This window comes from Balaenoptera borealis (genome assembly GCF_965194805.1).
Source record: "Balaenoptera borealis genome assembly, chromosome: 1".
Classification (NCBI taxonomy): Eukaryota; Metazoa; Chordata; class Mammalia; order Artiodactyla; family Balaenopteridae; genus Balaenoptera; species Balaenoptera borealis.
Window position 1 is genome coordinate 8526767 of NC_138860.1, and position 23333 is coordinate 8550099.

At 34.1% G+C, this 23333-nt stretch overlaps 2 long non-coding RNA genes across 2 annotated transcripts in view; both read left to right on the forward strand.

Moving 5' to 3' along the window:
- Positions 1-23333, forward strand: part of LOC309630572 — a 45207-nt gene that overhangs the window by 3520 nt on the left and 18354 nt on the right. The gene's annotated exons all lie outside the window — the stretch shown is intronic.
- Positions 6-23293, forward strand: LOC309630640. The gene is made up of 2 exons (XR_014245854.1): positions 6-6449; positions 12300-23293. It is a non-coding gene; the product is annotated as an uncharacterized lncRNA (long non-coding RNA).

Here is a 23333-nt window from a genome sequence, read left to right on the forward strand (position 1 = left end):
TAAAATTCTGCATCATATTTCTTTGGGTAATATTAAGCTCTTACTTGATAAAGAAAAGTGACTAAGGCACAAGCTAAAATATGAACAATTCAGTATATACAGTCAGAGGATATTCAAAGTTTATTCAGTTTACAATGTGACCAGGCCCTTTTTTAATCTTTTCTTTATGCTACTGTTATATACTATTTTATGACACAACAATGCCTATACTAGACATGAGATGCTGATGGTATGTGTTTAAACTCAACCATTCAATGTGACAGAAAGCAAAATTAATTGCTGATATGAGATTTGAGACTTTACAAATCCCTCTCTAACTTTATTGGAAATTTATATTCTGGTCTCATCTTTCTAACCTGTTTCTCTCCATTTCCCCAACATCTGCTGTATTTACAATTCCCTTCTCTTTTCCACAAACACTCCAAGCTCTATCTCACCTTAATGAATTTGATCACTCACTTTCTTCCGCAGCACATCTTTACTTTCTCTGAACTCTTATGGTATTTTAAAGTTAATAGCATTACGTTTAGCCCTTAAATATATAGTCTTCACTTTTTGTGTCTCATATCTTATTGCGCAAATTAGATTTTAAGCTTTTTCAGCACTTTGTTTTATATTTTTATATATGTATATATATATATACGCACATACACACACATACATAGATATGTATATATATATCAGTAAAGTTTATTGTCTACAGATTTAATAACATAAATAATTGACATGTTTTTATTTTTACTCTTCAAAGACCAAACCTTATTAGAATAGTGTCAGATAGTGGATAGAATATTGTAATAGGGCAGATGTCCATATTATAGACTTTACTCTCCCATTTACAACAAAAGTCAGCTTAGAAAATAAGTAAAAACGTTATCTCCACTTCTTTAGACTAAGAAGCCAGCAATAATATCAAGTATGCCTATCTCACCAAAAAAATACTTGTGGGAATTACATAAAATATGTGTGTAAGGAATACCAAGAAAAATAGTCTAAAATAATAACTGATTGGAGGGGGAGAAAAAAATAAGAGAATGAGGAGTGAATGAAAGGAGGATGAGGAGACGGAGGCTGTAGAGAATGAGCAACAGTGGAAAGGGGGCAGGACGAGGGTGGCCAGAGAAGAAAGAAATGGCCAAGGAGGAGGAGAAAATAAAATTATTTTCTCATGAACATACTACATAAATTCACCAAAAATACTATAACTTCAATGGAATTCAGTAGACTTAGCATTGGCTAGCCATTCAAGATGTCAAATCACCGGAAAGCAAGTCATAGGATGACTATGTCTGCCTCTGAATTTTCAAATTTAGCAGGTGCTGCAATACATTTCCTCATTGTATTAGCTTTAAAAGCTAATGGGACTTCCCTGGTGGCTCAGTGGTTAAGAATCCGTCTGCCCAGGCAGGGGACATGGGTTCGATTCCTGGTCCGGGAAGATCCCACATGCCACGGAGTGAAGATCCCACGTGCTGCAGAGCAACTAAGCCCGTGCGCCACAACTACTGAGCCTGCGCTCTAGAACCCACGAGCCACAACTACTGAAGCCCGCATGCCTAGAGCCCGTGCTCCACAACAAGAGAAGCCACCGCAAGGAGAAGCCCACGCACCGCAACGAAGAGTAGCCCCGCTCGCCGCAACTAGAGAAAGCCTGTGCGCAGCAACAGACCCAACGCAGCCAAAAAAAGCTACCACACCAAAAATGTGGACTTAACTTTTAAAATATAAACTCAGTGTGGCAGACAGATTTCTCTCCAAAACCCCCACCCCCCTGATTATTCAAACACTAATCTGTGAAGGGATTTTGTAGATGAAATTAAGGAGATGGACTTTAGAATAGGGAGAGTATCTTGGATTATTCAGGTGAGGCCAATGTAATTGCAATGAGCCCTTAAAGCAGAGAACTTGCCCCAGATGGACTCAGAGAGATGTGGTCGAAGAAGACAGAGAAAAGGGACCAAAGGAGAAATCCAATTACTCAACATTTCCTATACCTGCCATTTCTTTTTCATCTATCAGCCCTTTGTACAAGTAGTCATCATTGAAAATATAAAATGCCTTCACTCTTTTCTGTCTGACTGAAGTACCCATTCTTCAGAGCTATTTATTGCCTCTGATATGCTACCTCAGCTCCTTAGGGCACATAGTGTGTGCTTCTTTTATGATCCTTGCTTATTCAGCAAGTAACGAGTATCTCCTGTGAGCTAGCCACTGTGCCAGGTGATGAGTAAGAAACAGTCCCTGCAGTTTAAAAGTATCACCTACTAGACAGCACATAGCTTGTAGTGACTGATGTTTTCTTGTACTGATAGGAGAAAACCAACCCTACTGGAATATCTAACATAAGTATGTTTTTCTAAAGTTTCCAAGACACATGTTCTATATTTTATGATTTTAATCTAAAATATCCATTAGCTCCAAAAAGGTAACTTGATTTTATTCTCAAATAATAGCCACATTATTCTTGTTATACTCATTTATAGGGGTGTAAATATCATTTTCTTCATTAGAGGGAGAAGTAATTCCTTGATATTCCAATAACTGCACTGAATCAAACATAGATATTTCACAAGACATCATTATGTCATAAAATGTAAATAGGAAACGTGAGGAAGCTCATTGCATTTGCATCTTAGAAAGCTACGTGAGCCAAAGATTAAACACTTTAAAATAGCTTGCTTGCTGGGTCAAAAAGGCATGTGGTTATTCTTGCATCACATATCAAGACCATTATATGGTCAGAGATAAACTCTTTCAATGTGAAAAACATGCCACTTGCCATATGGCTGTTGGATTCATGGTCCAATTGTAAAGTCTATTGTGTGTGACGGTGTGGCTGTTTCTTTCTAGTTATCTATGTGAGACAGATATTTCTTTTCAGCATTCCATTCCCCTTCTGGTCTGTAACCGGCATTCTAATTTACACAAGTAGTCTCAGTTTTGTATTGTTTTTATTGGAAATACAAAAATAAGACAATGTCTAGTGTCCATAGCTTTTGGTGCAGCCTCCTAAGTACAAAAGCATGTCAGAACAGTGTTACACCCATTTTGGTTTCAGCAGAGTACAAGAGATCTTGGTTGTATACATGTTACAAAATGATTTGATAAAACAATAATATAGTATAGAGTAGTCACATGGAGTTATTTTTAAATGTTAAGTTTTAATTTCTAACAAGGGCAGTCAATTCAAAATTAAAATGTGTATTTTATTCATCTAATTATTTCTAGATATTGATACCAAACAGATAAGTTACAGATGATTTATTTCAAGTCCTCCCTACAAATACCTGCCAAATACTAAGCTTCAGAAGAAAAAATCACTTACTGTAAAAATAATTCACTATGTGATTCCTATGAGAAAAACCTTCTACCTGTTATATGAAAAATATGTAATTTTTATTTACTTATTATTATAACAAGTATTGAAATCCTTTAATGTGAGGCACTGCTCTTGGTGTAAGCTTATCACACTGAACAAATCAAATGAGGTCCATGGAGATTGATTGTAAAAATAAAATAAAAGTGAGTGAGCTATGCCTGGTGATAGGTGTTACTATTTTAGTTAGAGTGTTCAGAGAAGAAGGGTACAGACGTGAGAATCAGCTGAGGGAATGAGTGGTGGAGATACCTGTGGATAAGATTTGCAGCCTCCAGAGCCCCTGATATAAGAGTGTGGTTGACTTGCTGGACACACCACAAAGAGGTAAACAATGTAAGCTAGGAACGAAGCTGAAGGTCATGATAGAAGAAATAGCCAGGGTTAGATTACATATGACCTTCTAATCATCACAAGGATTTAGAACTCTATTTAGTTTTCTATTATAAAAAATTGGGGCAAGTGGCCAACCACTTACGTTTTTAAATTGTTACTCTGACTACTCAATGGTAAATAAATTGGTGAGAGAATGGGAACAGTGAGTCTAGTAAAGTGGCCTATGTAATAGTCCAAATAATTAATAATAATGATGTGAAACAGTATGAGAGCTATGGAAATGGCAGAAAATAGATTTGGGAAATATTTTGAAGAAAGAGTAAGAGTTTCTGGTCGATTAGATGTAAGGAATGAGAAAAAGAAAGGATACATGTAAAAGAATGAAATTAGAACATTCTCTAACACCATACACAAAAATAAACCTAAAATGGATTGAAGATCTGAATGTAAGAATGGATAATATAAAACTATTAGAGGAAATCATAGGCAGAACACTCTTTGACATAAATTGTAGCAATCTTTTTGGACTCACCTCCTAGAGTAATGAAAATAAAAACAAAAATAAACAAATGGGACCTAATTAAACTTAAAAGCTTTTGCAAAGCAAAGGAAACCATAAACAAAAAGACAACCCAGAGAATGGGAGAAAATATTTGCAAATGATGCAACTGACAAGGGATTAATCTCCAAAATATACAAACAGCGCATGCAGCTCAATATCAAAAAAACAAACAACCTAATCTAGAAAGGGCAGAGGATCTAAATTTGGCATTTCTCCAAAGAAGACAGATGGCCAACAGGCATGTGAAAAGATGTTCAACATTGCTAATTATTGGAGAAATGCAAATCAAATCTACAATGAGGTATCACCTCACACGAGTCAGAATGGCCATCAATAAAAAGTCTACAAACAATAAATGCTGCAGAGGGTGTGGAGAAAAGGGAACCCTCTTACACTGTTGGTAGGAATGTAAATAGGTACAGCCACTATGGATAACAGTATGGAGGTTCCTTAAAAAACTAAAAATAGAGCTACCATATGATCCAGCAATCCCACTTCTGGGCATATATCCAGAAAAAACCATAATTAGAAAAGATACATGCACCGTAATGTTCAATGCAGCACTATTTACAATAGCCGAGACATGGAAGCAACCTAAATGTCTATCGACAGAGGAATGGATAAAGAAGATGTGGTACATATATACAATGGAATATTACTCAGCCATAAAAAAAAGAATGAAATAATGTCATTTGCAGCAGCATGGATGGACCTAGAGATTACCATAAATACTAAGTGAAGTAAGTCAGACAGAGAAGGACAAATATTATATGATATCACTTACACAGGGAGACTAAAAAAAAAAGATACAAATGAACTTATTTACAAAACAGAAATAGACTCAGACTTAGAAAACAAACTTATGGTTACCAAAAAGGAAAGGTGGTGGGGGGGAGGCTTAAATTAGGAGTTTGGGATGAACATATACACACTACTATATATAAAATAGATAATCAACAAGAACCTACTTTACAGCACAGGGAATTCTACTCAACGTTATGTAATAACTTAAACGGGAAAAGAATTTGAAAAAGAATAGATACATGTACATGTATAACTGAATCACTTTGCTGTACACCTGAAACTAACAGAACACTGTAAATCAACTATACTCCAATATAAAATTTAAAAAATTTTTTAAAAAGGGGATACAAGAAAGTCTCTAAGGTCCTTTCCCTGGGCAAGTGGGTGAATGGTGATGTCCTTCCTTAAGATGGGGAGTAGCGGGGTTCAGGGTTCAAAAAACTATAGTTGCATCTATTGAGTTCAAGACACTTGTTAGACAACCAATGGAGATATCAAGTTTGATATTGGATATATGAATGTGGACCTCAGGGAAAAAGATGTGACTTGAGATACAAATTTAGGAGTCATTAATCTTTAAATTGAATTTAAAAGTATGGGACTCCATGACATGACTTAGAGAACAGACATGAAGTCCATGGTCTAAGTCATGAGACATCATAATATTTAGAGTGTAAAATGATAAAGACATTAAAACTCAGGAAAGAAAGTGAAGTTGGAGAAAAACAGGAGTGTGTGGTCTCCATGACAAAGTGAAGAAAAAGTTTCAAGAATGAGAGAGTGATTGACTGAATCAGATAGTTTTGAGGGTGGAGTAGGTTGTGGACTGAATATAGAACTTTGGATTTGGCAATGTCTGAAGTCCTGATTTAAATGGATGCAAGAAATAAAGTAGAGAAGGGAATACAAATACAGAGTCAAAGAACTATGGATGACTTTAGTGAAATGGTAGTTGGAGATAGACATGGTGGTGTGAGTATCAAGGTAGCCAGGAACTTGCTAGGAAGTAGGTGGTCACAATGGCCTGGGGGGTGATGATAAGCAAGGGGAGTCTCTACAAACTGTAGGCTAGGTAATTCATGGGAAGTGAAGGGATTTTTCAAAGAAGAACTTAAGGTTATAAGGAAATTTGAGTTTCTAGAGAGCACATTGGAAGTGTTGAGAGTCTAGGAAAGGATGTACAATCAGGACAGCTTGAATATGAGGGTAAGAGTCCTGGTGATCAGAAATAGCCTGGGAAACTTGGACTTTTTGTGATTAGGTTAATTGGCATCATCCTAAGCCTGACTGTTGTTTCAATAGATAATGGATTCCAATTCTACTTGGGACTGGTCTCTCTGGCATTCTGTAGTGTTATGGCTGGAATTTCTGGTAAGAGAGGAAGGACGGGGACAGGGTCTCTATAGGAGCATGATTAGCTCTGCTGATCAAAGTATTGTGGAAGCCAGCTTGGGGTCTTTGGGACAACTCTGTAGAGAAAGAATGATTATATGAAGTGAGTACATGTATGAGTGTGAGAGTGAGTGTGTGTGTGTGCTTTTCTCTTCATTCAACAAATATATTTTGTATGTTTTCAATGTGCTGGATTCTGTGTTAGTACTGGAGAGACAACAGTGAGCAGAATTGAGATACTTCCTTTCATGTCACAGTTGTTTCTTTTATCTTCATTGTGGCCTAGATAGATTTCAAAATCTACCTATAGGTTAAAATCCCTAAATAGTAAGTTGTCTCTTAAAAATGCTACATTACCAACTTTATTCTCATTTTAAAAATAATCTTGGAAAATACAATCCCAAAATAACATCTGACAATTTACAATCTGTGGACACCAGATCCCTATTTTAGAGGCGTCTGGTAGTCATTTAGTTTCCCACTAAATTGTATATGTTTAGCATAAACTCAATATCTTAAAGTTTGTGAGATGTTAAGTTTCATACTTATGATTTCTCTTAGCACTGTTTCTTAATTGTCTATAAAATCTTTGCACATCAGAATTGCTGTTGGTTAATAAGAGAAATGAAATCCAGTTTAGAGATTTCAATTTATAAATAAAAAGACATTCATCTGACTTTCCTCTAGCTCCTGTGAGAAAGCTAATTTAACAGTATAAAATATTCCCTCCAGGTATCTAATCCTTCATAAATTGACTTAAGAGATTTTCTATTTGACATAATAACCTTCCAAGAGACAGGATTGCTTAATTTAGGCAGGTTTAATTGCCTCTGTAACCACAATTTCGAAAAAAGCATTCAAAAATATTAAACAGCTTACACTTTGTCTCTTTGAGAAAAATAACAAAATGCTTCTAATGCTTCTGCTTCTATTAATTTTGAGATTTTATACGAGGTTTGTAAGGGTATTCAGAATTGGATGAGGGCTGATACCTACAGTCCTTAATTATAAGAATTGATTCATGTCACAACAATATATAAAAGGGAATATAATTATTTTTTTAAGCAACTAATTTTTCTTTGTCTACAGACCCTGACACATGTTCTATTATGTATTTATGACATCATTAGTATGGAGAAGTAAAACATGCAAAAATAAGAAAAGAGTAAACTGGATCATTCATAATTTTAAATTTGTCATCCAAATTTTGCAAATCCAAAAGAAAAATTACAGACATTTCAACACTTAAGATCTACTTTTTTCCTAAGATGGCAAAGAACAGGTGTATACGACATGTCAGACTTACATGGAAAGGATGCCAGAGACATTTGTAGTGAATTGGATCCAGACCACAATGACCTCAATTGAAATTGAAAACTTCACAGGAGACTGATTACAGAAGTGGGAAGTTAAAGATATGGAAATTACACTTGATAGACATGACACAATTTTAGCTAAAAATAAGAGCACTAAAAGCTATAAAAATGGAAAGTAATGGCCTGGAAAACAAGCAAGGAGCATGCAGCACCCAGGGCTTTTTTCTCGAAATAGAGATTTTTTTAATTGTACAGAAAAATAATTGTTATTGCTCTGATTTAATTGCTCACAGAAAACTAATGTTGTATACTCTCCCAAAATGTGGAACTTTTGAAACATCTGAAAATACTTCCTCAATTAAAATGCATGTGAATAATTTCAAGAACTTTCTCTACTTGGAAAACTCTATGGTTGAATACTAATGAGGGAGGAACATGAAAGAATTTAGTTGACAATTTAGCACTATTTGCAAAGCTTAGATCTTATATATTCTCAAAATATTTGTGATGTGGAGGCAAGCTCCATTTTAGACTATAAACTCCTTGAAAGTGATAGCAAATTCATATATAACTTTTTAACACTCACTCCCGAAACATCTCTGGCGATTCTTTTTTAAGAAGCAACGACCCTTCCACCTTCTCCACTTGGCCTTTAAGTATATAAATGCGTGAGAGCTCAGAAATTCACCCAGAGCTCATCTGTATTTACTCTTCCTTCCAAGATGATCTCGTGTCTCATGGATTTTAGTGTCCTAACCTTTCTGTTGAGCCCAAGAGTTTATGTGCAACAGTACACAAAAGCCTTCAATAACTGCACATGGAAGTCAAATACATAACTCAGAGCTGATATTGCCAAAACAGAATTGTATTTTTTCTTCATCCCTCAAACCTTCTAGCCCCAAGATTTCACCTTTTCAGTAGAAAGCATCATACCCCAAATACCTGGGATAGAAGACTCTGTCACCTCTGATATTTCTCTTTCTCTCACATCTCATACTCTGTTTCTTAGCATGTCGTATCAGCTCTACCTCCAAAAACAGTATATAAAAATCAAATTCTCACTATCTCTTCCTAGTTCAACACTCCTTGTAGTACGCTGTGGATCACTGACATTTGAATGGAAACACAATAAATTTATCACTAGGGAAGTCAAAGTTTCTGCCTAAGACCTAAAAACGGAAACTTGGTTCAATTTATTTCAAAAAGCATTTATTCAGCAGTGAAGTTCCAGAGACTGCAGAAATAAAATGAATACGACATAATTTTTTTACTTACCCAAACTTCTGTAACATTTACTCCATGAAAGCCCTATTGAAAACATTTTGCACATATTAACTCTTTTAATCTTATAGTGGCCTGTAAGGTACAGGCTGTCGCTGCCCAAATTAAATTTCACAGATGGGGGAACTGAGGCTCAAAGGGATTCAGGGAAGTTCCCAAGGGCACATGGCCTGATACACAGCAGAGCCAAGAGTTGAACCTGAGCCTCTGGCTTCAGTTCCTGAGCAGTTCACCATCGCACTGAGCTCTCATTGTCCCTGAACAAATATATACCCAGTGGGGGAACCGTAAGAACAATTTTAGTGCATAAAAGAATGCGTTGAAATAAAGTCATGGCCACCGTGTTATAGAAACACTCAAGGGTTTTTTTTGTTTGGTTTGGTTTTTTTAGTGGGTAATATTTTCTAATTTAAGACATGTTGAAATACATTCAGTGAAAAGAAAATGCTATGGGAAAAGCTGAGAGGTGGGAAATAGCATTTTTATTAGGACCAAACTTCACTTGGCAAAGGGAATCAGATTCATTTTCCCATTTAAAGTATGTTTGTTTAGTACCTCCTGCAGGGCAGGTCTCATTCTAGGCAGGAGGGATACAGGATATATTAAGCCCCTGCTTCTAGATTCTAGAGGGAGGAGAGAGAAAATAATCAATTAGCCAAAGACATCCAGATAATAAAGAATACTGTGAAGGAAACAAAATGGGATGAACTAACAGAGTGACACACATGAGGGAAGAGCACCATTGTGAGATGAGAACACCTCTTCCAGAGGCCATAGGGCAGAAATAAGATTGTTGGTTCTGGAATTGTGATGAATGTCATTGTGCTTGAACAAGGAACTGTAAAAGGAACTGTGTAAGATGAACTCTGGGAGTAGGCCGGGTCTATACAATAGAGAGCCTTAAAGGTCATGGTGAGGAGCTTTCAGTCGGCCCTAAATGTGATAAGAAACCTTTCCAGGGTTGAAACAGGAAAGCAACAGTATTTGTTTTATATTTTGAAACTTAGCTGAGCTGCTGTGTAAAACCACAGAATTTGTTACAGTCTGCTGTGGGTCCACACCACTTATCTACTTTACTCTGAGATCCAGACGGAAGAAACAAGCCCTGTCTAGGGCCTCATTGTTCTAGCGGGAAAAGAAAATTAGCAATGGTACCACCACATGATGTCCTTAAAAGTTCTGTCTCAGAGGTGATAGACATCACTTTCACTCGCATTCTAATAGGCAAAGCGACTCATATGGCAGAGTCTAAAGAGTGGGGCAAGGAAGTATACATAATCCTTTACAGGGAGGGGCCACGAATAATTTGAGAAGGTAAAATGACCTACAGTAATCATGGTTGCTGTAAAAAATTTCTAAAAACAGAAAATTAGACTTTGAGGGTAAGCGGTGTAGTCTAAGCAAGTCTAAGCAAGTATACATAATCCTCTAAGCAAGTATACATAATCCTTTACAGGGAGGGGCCACGAATAATTTGAGAAGGTAAAATGACCTACAAAAATCATGGTTGCTGTAAAAAATTTCTAAAAATAGAAAATTAGACTTTGAGGGTAGACAAGTAGTCTAAGCAAGAGGTGACTTTGACTCGACTGAGAGTGACAGAAGAGGAAACGGAGAGAAGTAGACAGATTTGGGATATGTTGTGATGACCACGCTGATAGGAGTTGATGATGGACTGAATGAGGATAGGGTGGGGAGGGAGAGGGAAGAATGAAGGATGACTCCTGTTTATAATAGGAGAAGCTGAAGATATCCTTGACTTGTGATGGTTTGCACCATTCAAGTAGTATCGAAAACTTTTCATCTAAATATGGCAACTCCTGATATTTTGTCACCAATGTCATAGCTTACCTCCTTTCTCCATTTCCAGGAATAATAGATTGCACAAATATCAAAATTATGTAGACCTTTTATAAAAACTAGAAAAGTATTTTAACAGCAAGAAAGAGCCGAGGTTGCCATGATTTATTTCTGTTTAATTAATGAACAAGGAAATAAAGGACTATAATAGTGCCTACCACTAGAGAACACACTAAAAGAATTATGAACAAAGCCTTTTTATTTTCAGATCCCCGTCATGTGATATAGATGTGCAGAACAGCATACCATCCACCCCAAAATGATATGAAGCTCCTAACCTACCAGACACATATATTTTCAGTGATTAAAAAATAATAATAAAAACCATTGTTGGCACAAGTTGAGTAAAAAGACACTTTCACATAATCCTGGAGGAGGCATAAATCAATCCAATCTTCTACAGTACAATCTGACAGCACAAACTGAGTTATGAAATGTATCCATTTTTTACTCCGAAGATTTCTATTCCTAGGACTCTATCCTAGACAAATAGATATAGTAATAGAATCTCCTTCATACCATCGCGAATATCCACTGAATCCACACAAGTAGAGCTCTTAAAGGAGTGTGCCACATAGTAAATGTTTATCAAATGCTAGCTATTATTCATTTTACACTTATGTTAATAGCAATGGGTGTAGTTTTTAAAAATCTGGAATGAAATACTCAAAATTTTAGTAAAAAGTCATCAAAACCTTTATTTTTATTTATTTTCCACATTTTCTAAAATAAGCATATATTATTTTCTTAAGTCTAGGTAGGAAAAATGTTTTTAAAGAGGTACAAGTTAAAGCTAAGACCACATGACAGAATAAGTTCATTTCTTAGCTTGAATACATGAGTCTATTGCAAGGACTCAGTTGAATATGAAGATATAATAATCTACTGCAAGAAAAATATCAAACAACGTCACTTGCGGGGCTAGGGTTTCAATACATACATTTGCAGGGGACAGGGGTAGGCACAAACATTCAGTCCATAACACCTAAGAAGTGCAAGAAAGATTTTCTACAAACTTTACTTTTGATGGGGAACTCATAATTGGATTAGATTGGCATAACTCTCAATCTCAGTCACTTTCTTCAATTCTGAAAATTATGTCTTAGTTTCCAAGATTTAGTGTTAAGGTTGCCACCACCTGTGAGGGATCTTTTGTTCATACATTGTACCTGTGAGACACCTGCCTTACCTTTTCACATGACCCATGGTGAGTTCTCTGTTATATTTGGGCCATGTTTAGAATATGGGAATATTTTGCAAGGCTACTGATGGGTAAATAATCCAGACAGTCCGAATAATTATTCTTGCTCAGGGTGCTCTTGATTCTCCCAAAGTATTGCTGAAAAAATGATACATGTTCTTTATTTTTTAGGGGCTCTTGGGACCCACAAACCTGTCTCTCTTTTCCCTTCTGCAAAACTGAGGCAAAATCTTTCACAAGAACTTCTCCAAAGCATGATATCTAAGCCATGGATCCATTTTCTTATGTTGTTCACATTTCTAAAATAAGACTTTGGAGGCAAAGTCTGTATTTTTCTTTTCTATTATGTCACAGACTCTTCCCTGAGGGTATTATTTCAGGATACGCTGCCATCTTAAAGGTATGGAAGGAAAAATTTTAAACACAGGGAGCAAAAAAAAAACACTCAATATAAATTAACACCTCAAGATTGGAGAATGAAAGGTTTTCCATTGGATTTGGCAATAAGGAAATTGTTGGTACTTCAGAGAGAGGTGTTTTAGTGGAATAATTGTGCTAGAAGGCAGAATGCAATTGGTAGAAATTTGAATGAGACATAAGAAATTGCAAACAGCAAACAGACTGAAGAAACATGGCTATGAAGAAAGAGAAATATAGAGTGTTAAATAAAAGAAAATAAGGGGTTCATGGAAAAAATTACTTGTGAAACAAAACTATGTTACTTATTGACATTGGATATAGACAGTATATTTTCTATATCAAAAATCACATCCCTGTATATATGTGTTAGCATACGGTATTTGTTTTCTCTTTCTGACTTACTTCACTCTGTATGACAGACTCTAGGTCCATCCACCTCACTACAAATAACTCAATTTCGTTTCTTTTTATGGCTGAGTAATATTCCATTGTATATATGTGCCACATCTTCTATATCCATATATATGGAATCCCAAAAAAAGGTTCTGAAGAACCTAGGGGCAGGACAGGAATAAAGACGCCAACATAGAGAATGGACTTGAGGACATGGGGAGGGGGAAGGGTAAGCTGGGACAAAGTAAGAGAGTGACATGGACTTATACTACCAAATGTAAAATAGATAGCTAGGAAGCAGCCGCATAGCACAGGGAGATATGTATAGCTGATTCACTTTGTTATAAAGCAGAAATTAACACACCATTGTAAAACAATTATACTCCAATAAAGATGTTAAAAAAATTTTTTTAATTAAAAAAAAAAATCACACCCCTTCATGCACCTTGTACAACTATTAAAACTACTGTCTCTTTTGCCACAAAAGGAGATAATATTTTAAATCAGCACCATCCAGAATTAACATCTTGGACAAACTCACTTTCTAGAGCAATATGAAATAGATTTTTTTCATGAAAGCATCAGCCTTTCAAATAAAAAAATAATGGACAAAAGATGAACCAACTACCTACTGGTCCCATCTAAGAAATTGCTTAACCTAACGAACAAGCAATGACTCTGAGTGGTAATTCATAAACATTTATATGCTAAAATATGCTAAGGGATTACCTAAATGCCCTTCCCATACCCAACTTACATGAATCAGTTAAGAATATGTCACAGTTACCTCTCTCACCCTCTTTAAATTTATTCCCCTCTTCCAGAACCCCAAACATCTGCAAAAAATATTATTTCATCTATGGGCACGTAATGTTTGTTAAGTGTATTACAAATCAGAGTGAATAGCTATTCCACTGATTTAGCAATTTTGTAATTGTGAGAAATTTTAAGAGGTGTGGTGCATTTCACGATTTATCATTTTGCCCTTACGGAACTCAACAATATTTGGGGGAATTAATTTTGTGTAATAAATGGAGATAAGGGGATATAGTTTAAAATAGACTTCCTTTTAATTTGTCATAAAACCTATTCTTAAAACTGACACATTTTAATAAAAATTTAATACTAAGACTAGTAGGACTTTATTTGATATATTCATAATCAATATGTAGGAGTAACAGAGTCAAACACTTAAACCCAGTAACATTGAATGATACACTAATACAATTGATACAATAATAAATACAATTGATTTTTTATGACTAGTTGAAAATATGATAAATAAGATAAACAGAATATTATCCTTCTGGGTTCTAGTAAGACTTATAATTTTAGGATGAGAGCCAATAGGTTTTATAATAAAAAGAAATTACGTCATAAGCAGAATAAAAAGCATCAAGGTAAATTTATTAATATGTACCTTTATTACATGACACATGGCGAGCTAACAAAATTCATCATAAATCCTTTACAAAATTGGCCTTAAATTAAAAGACACGTGAAAAGGAGCCCATCTAAGTAAAAATCAATGTGCTAAATTGAGTTACTCCTTCCAGTCTGTTATATATAAAAGTCAAGTATCTCCCTCAGTTGAAATATCTCAACATAACATCAGCTGAAAAAAGGTCTACATGGGGAAAAATAGAATCTGATGAGAAAAAAAAAACACATTAAAAAAAATGTTGGTTATACTACATTTAAAGTTATTACAAAATATTGGCTATATTCCCCGGGATATACCTTACAACTTTGAGCCTAAGTTAAACCCAATAGTTTGTACCTTCCACTCCCCCATCCCTCTATTGCCCCTCCCTCACCTCCCCCACTGGTAACCACTAGTTCGTTCTCTATATCTAGGAGTCTATTTCTTTTTTTTTATATTCACTAATTTGTGGTATTTTTTAGATTCCACATGTAAGTGATGTCATACAATATTTGTCTTTCTCTGTCTGACTTATTTCACTTAGCATAATGCCTTCCAAGTCCATCCATGTTGCTGCAAATGGCATAATTTCATTCTTTTTTATGGCTGAGTATTATTCCACTGCATATATATGCCACATCTTCTTTAGCCATTCATCTGTTGATGGACACTTAAGGTTGCTTCCATACCTTGACAATTGTAAATAATGCTGCTATGAACAATGGGGCGCCTGTATCTTTTCTAGTTAGTGATTTTGGTTTTTCAGGATATATATCCAGGAGTGGAATTGCTGGGTCTTACAGTAGTTCTATTTTTAGTGTTTTGAGAAACCTCCAAATTGTTTTCCACAGTAGCTGCACCAATTTACATTCCCACTAACAATGCAGGAGTGTCCCCTTTTCTCCATATCCTCACCAACATATGTTATTTGTGATCTTTTTGATAATAGCCACTCTGACAGGTGTGAGGTGATATCTTATCTTGGTTTTAATTTGCATTTCCCTGATGATTAGCAATGTTGAGCATCTTTTCATGTGCCTGTTGGCCATCTGCATTTCCTCTTTGGAAAAACGCCTCTTCAGTTCTTCTGTCCATTTTTTAATCACATTGTTTGTTTTCTTGATGTCGACTTGTATGAACTGTTTATATGTGTTGGATATTAATCCCTGACCAGTCATATAATTTGCAAATATTTTCTCCCATTCAGTAGTTTGTCTTTTCATTTTGTCCAATGTTTTCCTTTGATGTGCAAAAGCTTTTAAGTTTAATTAGGTCCCATTTGTTTATTTTTGCTTTTCTTTCCTTTAGGAGATGGATCCAAAAAAATTGCTGCGATTTATGTTGAAGCGTGTTCTGCCTATGTTTTACTCTAGACGTTTTATGGTTTCTGGTCTTACATTTAGGTTTTTAATCCATTTTGAGTTTATTTTTGTATATGGTGTTAGAGAATGTTCTAATTTCATTGTTTTACATGAAGCTGTTCAGTTTTCCCAGCACCACTTATTGAAGAGACTATATTCTTGCCTCCTTTGTCATAGATTACTTGACCATAGGTGTGTGGGTTTATTTCTGGGCTCTTTATCCTGTTCCATTGATCTATGTATCTGTTTTTGTGCCAACACCATACTGTTTTGATTACTGTAGCTTTGCAGTACAGTCTGAAGTCAGGAAGCATGATTCCTCCAGCTCTATTCTTCTTTCTCAAGATTGTTTTTGCTATTTGGGGTCCTTTGTATTTCCATTCAAATTTTAAAATAATTTGTTCTAGTTCTGTGAAAAATGCCATTTTAAAATTGAGTACAACAAACAATAAATGTTGGTTGATATAGATGAAGATAAAGACATATAGGTAGGTATAGAGATACAGAAATAGATATATGCTTAGTTAACAAATATTGACTGAGTTTAAATGAACAATTTAATAATAATTCCTTTTTTTAAAAAAGGCAATGGGGTCATGATTAGCAAAGTGTACACTCAGTTCACCGATTAACAAGTCACTTTTAACATTTTTCTTCCTTGTTTTCTATCTTTAATTCCTAACAATTAATATCTCCAAAATGCAGACAAGTCTGAAATTTAAACCTGTCCATTTTACTGCTTATCAGCACTTCTTACACTGGATGAGTAGGAGGAGATGCATAAGCTCATGATTAAAGGGATATTCTCCATTAGCTCCATGCTGAATCATTATGAGTATGTCTTATGCCTCCCTTTCACTAATATGAAAGTGAACAATTATTAGAACATTCTAATAAATATATCTCTGCATTAAGTACACAAATATCCATTAACAAACGGGTATTTCACGTTTATTCTTGTTTCTAAAGGAGCATCATTATCCCTGACTTCACTGTTCTCTTAAATTTCAGGAATTCCACCCAACTCTAAGCATGTTTTAAAACAATGTAAACAGGCATGCACTATATGTATCAGACAGCCTAATTCGATAGAAATGATTTAAAACAACAGAGGAGCATGACCTAGATAAAGTTTTGCACCACCTGCTTTATTTTGCATTTATGTAACACCGGAAATCCAAGATTAAATAACTTGAAACTGTCTTACTCCCACAGAATCTAATTCACTGTTTTTCTCTAGACACTGCCTATATTTTCCAGATATATTTTTCCAAAGCAAATAACATAAATTAATAAAATGAAAGTTGTTTTAATTCTTAAAGTATGCTGCAGATATCATCCCTTCTTGCTTTCTCTATGACCTAAATCAGTTAAATTCCATTCAGGCCTTGAAGCAGTAATTTTTCCACATCACGGTTTCTTTCTTGCTGCCTATAATTAAGGCATACCTTCCCTAAACTGAAGGATACCCCCCTTTATCCATGTCTTTTCCGTACTTTTGCACTAATTCCTGAAATTGTAGACTCTACTTGACACATTTTTTTGTTGTCAATGCAGTTCATTTTAATGTTTAACTTCATCTATGGAATTAACTTTTATAAATATTCTGCAATAAACTAGGACCTATTTAACATTTAGCACATGAGTATCCTGAGCCTTGAGATGGTTGTGAACTATCTACAGCCACACTGGCAACAAAATGCATGACAAAGTCAAGCTAGACTATAGCTCCTAACTTCTGTGCATATCGTTCAAGCATTTTTTTTTGAAGTCTCAGATTAGTGAATACTCTCAAAAGTTTATAATATTTCTGCTGAACCATAAATCATAAGATATTATAAACACAAAAAATTGAGGACAAAATTTAAAGACAATTTTTTACTTGCTATTTCACCGGCAAACTTTTAAACTGAGTAATCCACACCAGCTACCTCCGTTTCTCACCGTCCCTGTCCCTTCATGCTCTGTCATTTGACTCTCAATAGTCTACTACTCTAACCCCAGTGATGAAGGCCGCATTGAGCTGCTATTTGAACACGTTTAGGCTTTTTGAAAATTTCTCATCCTTTGGCTTCTGTGAGAATAGACTGCTACACTATGCTAACTTTCCTTCTGCATCATCAATCACCTCTTCTCTTATTCCATTTGTCCATCACACTCCTCAAATATGAGTAAGTTTCAAGGTGGTCTTCAGCACTCTGTGTCTTAGTCTACATTTCTTTTTCAGATTACAACAAATCTTGTAGTTTCATTTTTATTTCTATTCATGTGACCTACTAAACATGCAAACATACACATATCCATAGACTTAAGTCTACATGCACATTCTTGGATGTTCATATATGCATGCACATATATTTTCATATATACATGGATACGTGGATATGTCATTTATGTTATTTGTGTGTATGTGAGGATACATGTGAAGATAAAAGGATACAGACAGATGAATATATAGATATAAATCTCATGTCTCCCCTGAGCCCAATTATCTAATAATCTACTATATATGTGTGTGTGTGTGTGTGTGTGTGTGTGTGTGTGTGTGTGTATATATATATATATATATATATATATACACACATATATATATATCTACCTCAATGCCCTATCATGCCAAATACTATATACTTAAAATGAAATCTGTTAGAATTGTCCTCTCGTGGAACTACCTTAGCTCTGTTGTCTTTTAGTTGTACATATGAGCCTATCTTTTTTTTTTTCATAATACAACCGATGACTTTATAACATCACTCCTTTTTTTACCCTTTTTTTTCTTAGTCTAAGTTTTTATAAACTTACGCCAACTATATTTATAATTTCTAACAATATTTGTCTATAATCTTCTTTGTGGACATTTTAATTTATTCCCATTTCTAGTGAAATATGATTCTAAAAATAATTTAATTGTAAAAATAAAACAAATATTAACTAGGCAAATGGAATTTATAGGTTTTTTTTTTTTTTTGGCTACTCAAACCTCAAACTTCTGTAAAGTCTTCACCTCTTTCACTGAAGCTGAAGTAGTAAGACAATTTTTGTTATTTTTTCCCACTGAATTCTGTAGTTCCCTTACCTGCCACATTGCCTGAGTTGTGGACCTAAAATATAGGCCTAAGAAATCCTACAAGCATTTCTGCAAAATCTAAAATATGTATGTGGCTATATCTTTGGATATTATGAAATTATCTGCTCAGACATAATGGACCTATTGAAAAAATAATTACAACATTTTATTTGCATGGCAAACCCTTCTCTAAAGACCTAACTTTTTTTTTTCTCCTTCATTTCTCTAACTTACAAAGAGTCATTCACTCATCCTGCCTGGAAGATGATTTACATTAACTTCTGGGTCATAATTACATTATCTGTGACTAATACATTTACCTCATTAATTTGGGAATGGATTATCTACAAATATATCACAAATGGTTTTTCCATTTTGATTGGTATTCAAAATCATGTAAAAGTGAAAACAAACATACTGCTCATCCTCAAAGTTCTAATTTCTTACATTAGATAAAATTAAACTCTGCAGGGTTGACTTAAACTACCAATATTCTGTAGATTGTGCAGTACAAAAGTAAAATAATAATAGTAATAATAATATGATAGCTAAAGAAATATGGTAAATATGATTAATTACTCTGTCTCACATTTCATTTAGACTGCCACACAGTTAAGACTGTTGTAATGACTGATAATAACCACATTGAAAAAAGTAATAAAACACAGATATCTCCTTTAAAGATGGCATTAAGTTACATCTAGTTAAGAAAAGTAAAATCAGAATTGGATGGAAAAATTCCATCAGTATGAACTGACCGGCTTGAGCAAGTTCAGGGAAGGTAAATCTCTACTCTCTTCTTTTAGTTTTTATAATTGTGTTTCCTCCATATTAAGCTGATTTTATTTATTTATTTTTTACTTGTATCATCCATTTTATTCATTAGGTTTTATTTGAAAAATAGAATTCTTTTAAAAAAAAAAGTGTAGGTAACTGCAAGTCTATCCCAATCCATCAAGAATCTATTTCACTTATATTTTGGAGGCATTTATATCCCCTTTTCCATAGACTGAAGAACATTTTTCATTGTGTGATAATCCCTACAGGAGATACCCACCTTTCATTATTATAATTATTATATGTTCTTTTCCCCTGCAAATCTCTTTTTCTCCCATCTTTTCTTTCCTTTCTTCACGTATATCAGAATGAAGAGTGTACAATATACAATAAGGATATCACTGTCAGAGGCAGCATCGGGAAGATTCCAGAAGAAATTTAAAAATTCAGTTTCTTCCTTTATATAGGTTTAAAAAATTGAGCCAAATTCATTTTTCAAGATGAATCATGTTTGCTTGGGATCATCACCCAGCCTCAACTCCATAAACAAAGAAACTATTTTAGCAATTATTGAATGGAATATCAAGGATTATCCATCAAGAATTATCTGTATAATAATTTTACAAATGTTGACTGAATTTGGCAAATGATATATAAACCTTTATCTAAAACAGCAGGCTATTTATTCTAAGATTTATTAATATAAATGTTTTAAAGAAGACATAGTTCTTATCAAATTGAAATTCAGTTAAGATGAATATGTAAAGCTTATTTTATATGTACAATAAATATTTCACATCTAGCAGCTCTCTATATAATTTTTCAGTACATGCAACATTATTACAACATGGGTTAGCATTAAATGAGAAAAAGGAATTATAATTGAATGTAGATTACAAGAAATGAAGGGTAAAAGGCAATAATGTTCAGTATATAAACAGATACTAACAGGAGATGCTTACTTAATTTTATCTAGGCAATATTGCTTGAAATTAAAACTTTAATGAATGTAATTACTAGTGCATAAGTAAAAGAATATTAAATCCAGGTATAATTTTTCATTAAAGATTTTAAATCACTTCCTTTTTTTATTCTGTGGTATAGTCAAGAAAAATATCAACTCATACATTATTGTTATTAAAATAATTATCTCTTTTTATGTAGTTAAGAACTTAATCTATATGCAGAAAATACTACAGAATAATTAAAGGAGGAAGTTATAAATGTTTAAATGTGCTAAATATCAGATATACTGAAGAAATTTAATAATAGTTCATTGCCTACTTACTATTCTGTTATAAATGGAAAAAGAAGTTGCTTATAAAATATTAAGATCCCATTTTCAACTACTACAAAGCCACGAATTTCCATATTTAAAATAAAGTCTATTTATAAAATCATATGTCAACAGTTATTCAGCATCAAAAGCAGAAGATGTTTCAAGTTATTTGAAGTTGTTATTCTTGACCCATTTTAGAAATAATACATAGGGCTCAAAAAAAGATTACTTTCAAATGAAAGAATATAATCTGACACATGTGAGAACAAATATTTTCATATGATATATGAGAGTAGTGCAACAAAACAAATTAAATATTCATTGGTGTTCAAAGGCACATAATCATAGAGTATATCATAATTTCTTATAGAACTGAAACTAATTATAGGATGGAAATCTCCCACTGGACGTTTAAATATGGATTCATAATTTGTATCTTTTATACAATTAGTTTCTATTTCTATGTTAATGTCTATAGGAAGCAGCATTATTGCCTCAAGACCTTCTGAAATTTATCTACAAACTATTCTCATGTAGGTTTATTTAAAAAAATACTTTATGTCCCAACCTACTGATATTCAGTCTTTGGGAATTTTTAATAATGTACGTTCCCAGGCCTTATCTATAAAGGCAAAATATCTGGGAAACAATATGACAAAACTGCTCGATTCCCTTTTACAGTCATCAGAATGTCTTTAAAGTCCATGTGCCATGAAGCAAACTGAAAATCAGGAAGAATCCAATTAAAACTGTAGTCATTTGTTTAGGTATATATTGTCAATCTTTCTATAATATGTAATCAATTAATCACAAATACATTATTCTGTAATACTGAAAACAATGTTATACGTTCTATTATAGCAAATATTTTAAGTATTAATTAATTGTAATAATATTAAGTATTATCTAATAATATTGATACTAATGTTGCTACTTAGATACATACATTTTCTTTTCAAGCTAGGCTTAAATAACACCTTTAAAGATTATAACGAGATAGGAGGCAGTGCTTCATGATATTAAATCTTTATCTTCTATAAATAGCAATAGCAAACCTTCATCTAGCAGTTGTGTGTGTTCAGCATTGTTCCAAAAGCCATATAAATATTAACTCTTATAACCCTTAAAACCTTATCAGTGTTGTTATTTTACAAATAAGGAAACAGGAACATAAAAATAAGTATTTTGCCAACATCATGTAACTAGTATGAGACAGAGCAGGGATTCACACTCAAGTAGTCTGACTCCAGAACCATACTCTGTGGTTATTATGCATCGTAATTTATACATGGTATTATTTCCTTGGTGATTTAGAGCATTTGACTTTGGATTGAGTGTGTTAGTGTATATAGAAATATCTGCCACCTGGCAGGCATTGTCAGTTTTGGTTTTTTTTTTTTTCATTTCTGTCCTGCGGTAGGATGCAAGTTTCCATTTTCATCTACAGCACTCTCTTCCATCATGAACCATGCATGGTTCCTTTTACATAGGTGGCTTCAATCCAAGACCTATCTCTGAATAAGTGTAACAGTAAAGGGCATTTATTTCTTGCTGGTAACTTGGCTCCAAGTCAGTTTCCTTTTATATGAAGAAGAATCACAAGCAAAGATTTATTGGAAACCATCTTTATTACTAATTAATCAAACCTAGATAGGATTTCCCTCTCTACTTTCAGAACAGCAGATTTAAATTGAAAGGAAAACCAGACCTATTTTTGCATTTTTGAAAATTAAAAATACTAACAGTACACCACATCAGTCGAAAATTTGATCAAAACCTCAGGATTAAAACCAATGTATCATTTTCAAAAGAACAAGATTTCTGGCTCTTTGTGATATTTTAAAATTCACACAAGAGATGGAGAATGAGTGACAAAATGGGTAATAGAAGGTATTGGGGGATTATATACCAAGGTTACTTATTCTAGAAGATGCAGAACTGCACCAGAGACTGATACTTTGGCAGGATGAAATATGGTATTTCATGGAGAATTTCCCCCAGTACTTCATAAGCAAATCTTCAATAATGCTGACAATTTTCATTTCCAATAACTACTGATAATTTATTTGCACAAAGGCAATTGTCCTTATTAAATATATAGAAAATTTGAGATAGGCTGTAAAGATTTACAAATGGCTTTCCTAATATTTAAAACACCAATGATTTACCAATTTATTTATTTTCCCTCTCTGTACTGGCCACCAGCTTTTCAGGGGGAATCAATTACCATTTCCATATATCTTTTCAATTGACTTTGACCTTCCATGCTTGGAGATCCTCTCCAACAGCAAATGATCTCTCTGGATCCGTCAGCATCTTAGTCCCTGGATAGCCACAACTTTTATTTTTAAATCTTCCTTTCAGCAGTTCTACAGCACTAAAGTTAATGGCTTGCTAAACCCTGGAATACCATTAAAAGCAGGAGTCTGCACATTTGTCTTTTAACTTCGTGTCTGTTCTACTTTCCATTCTTCTTTAAACAGTT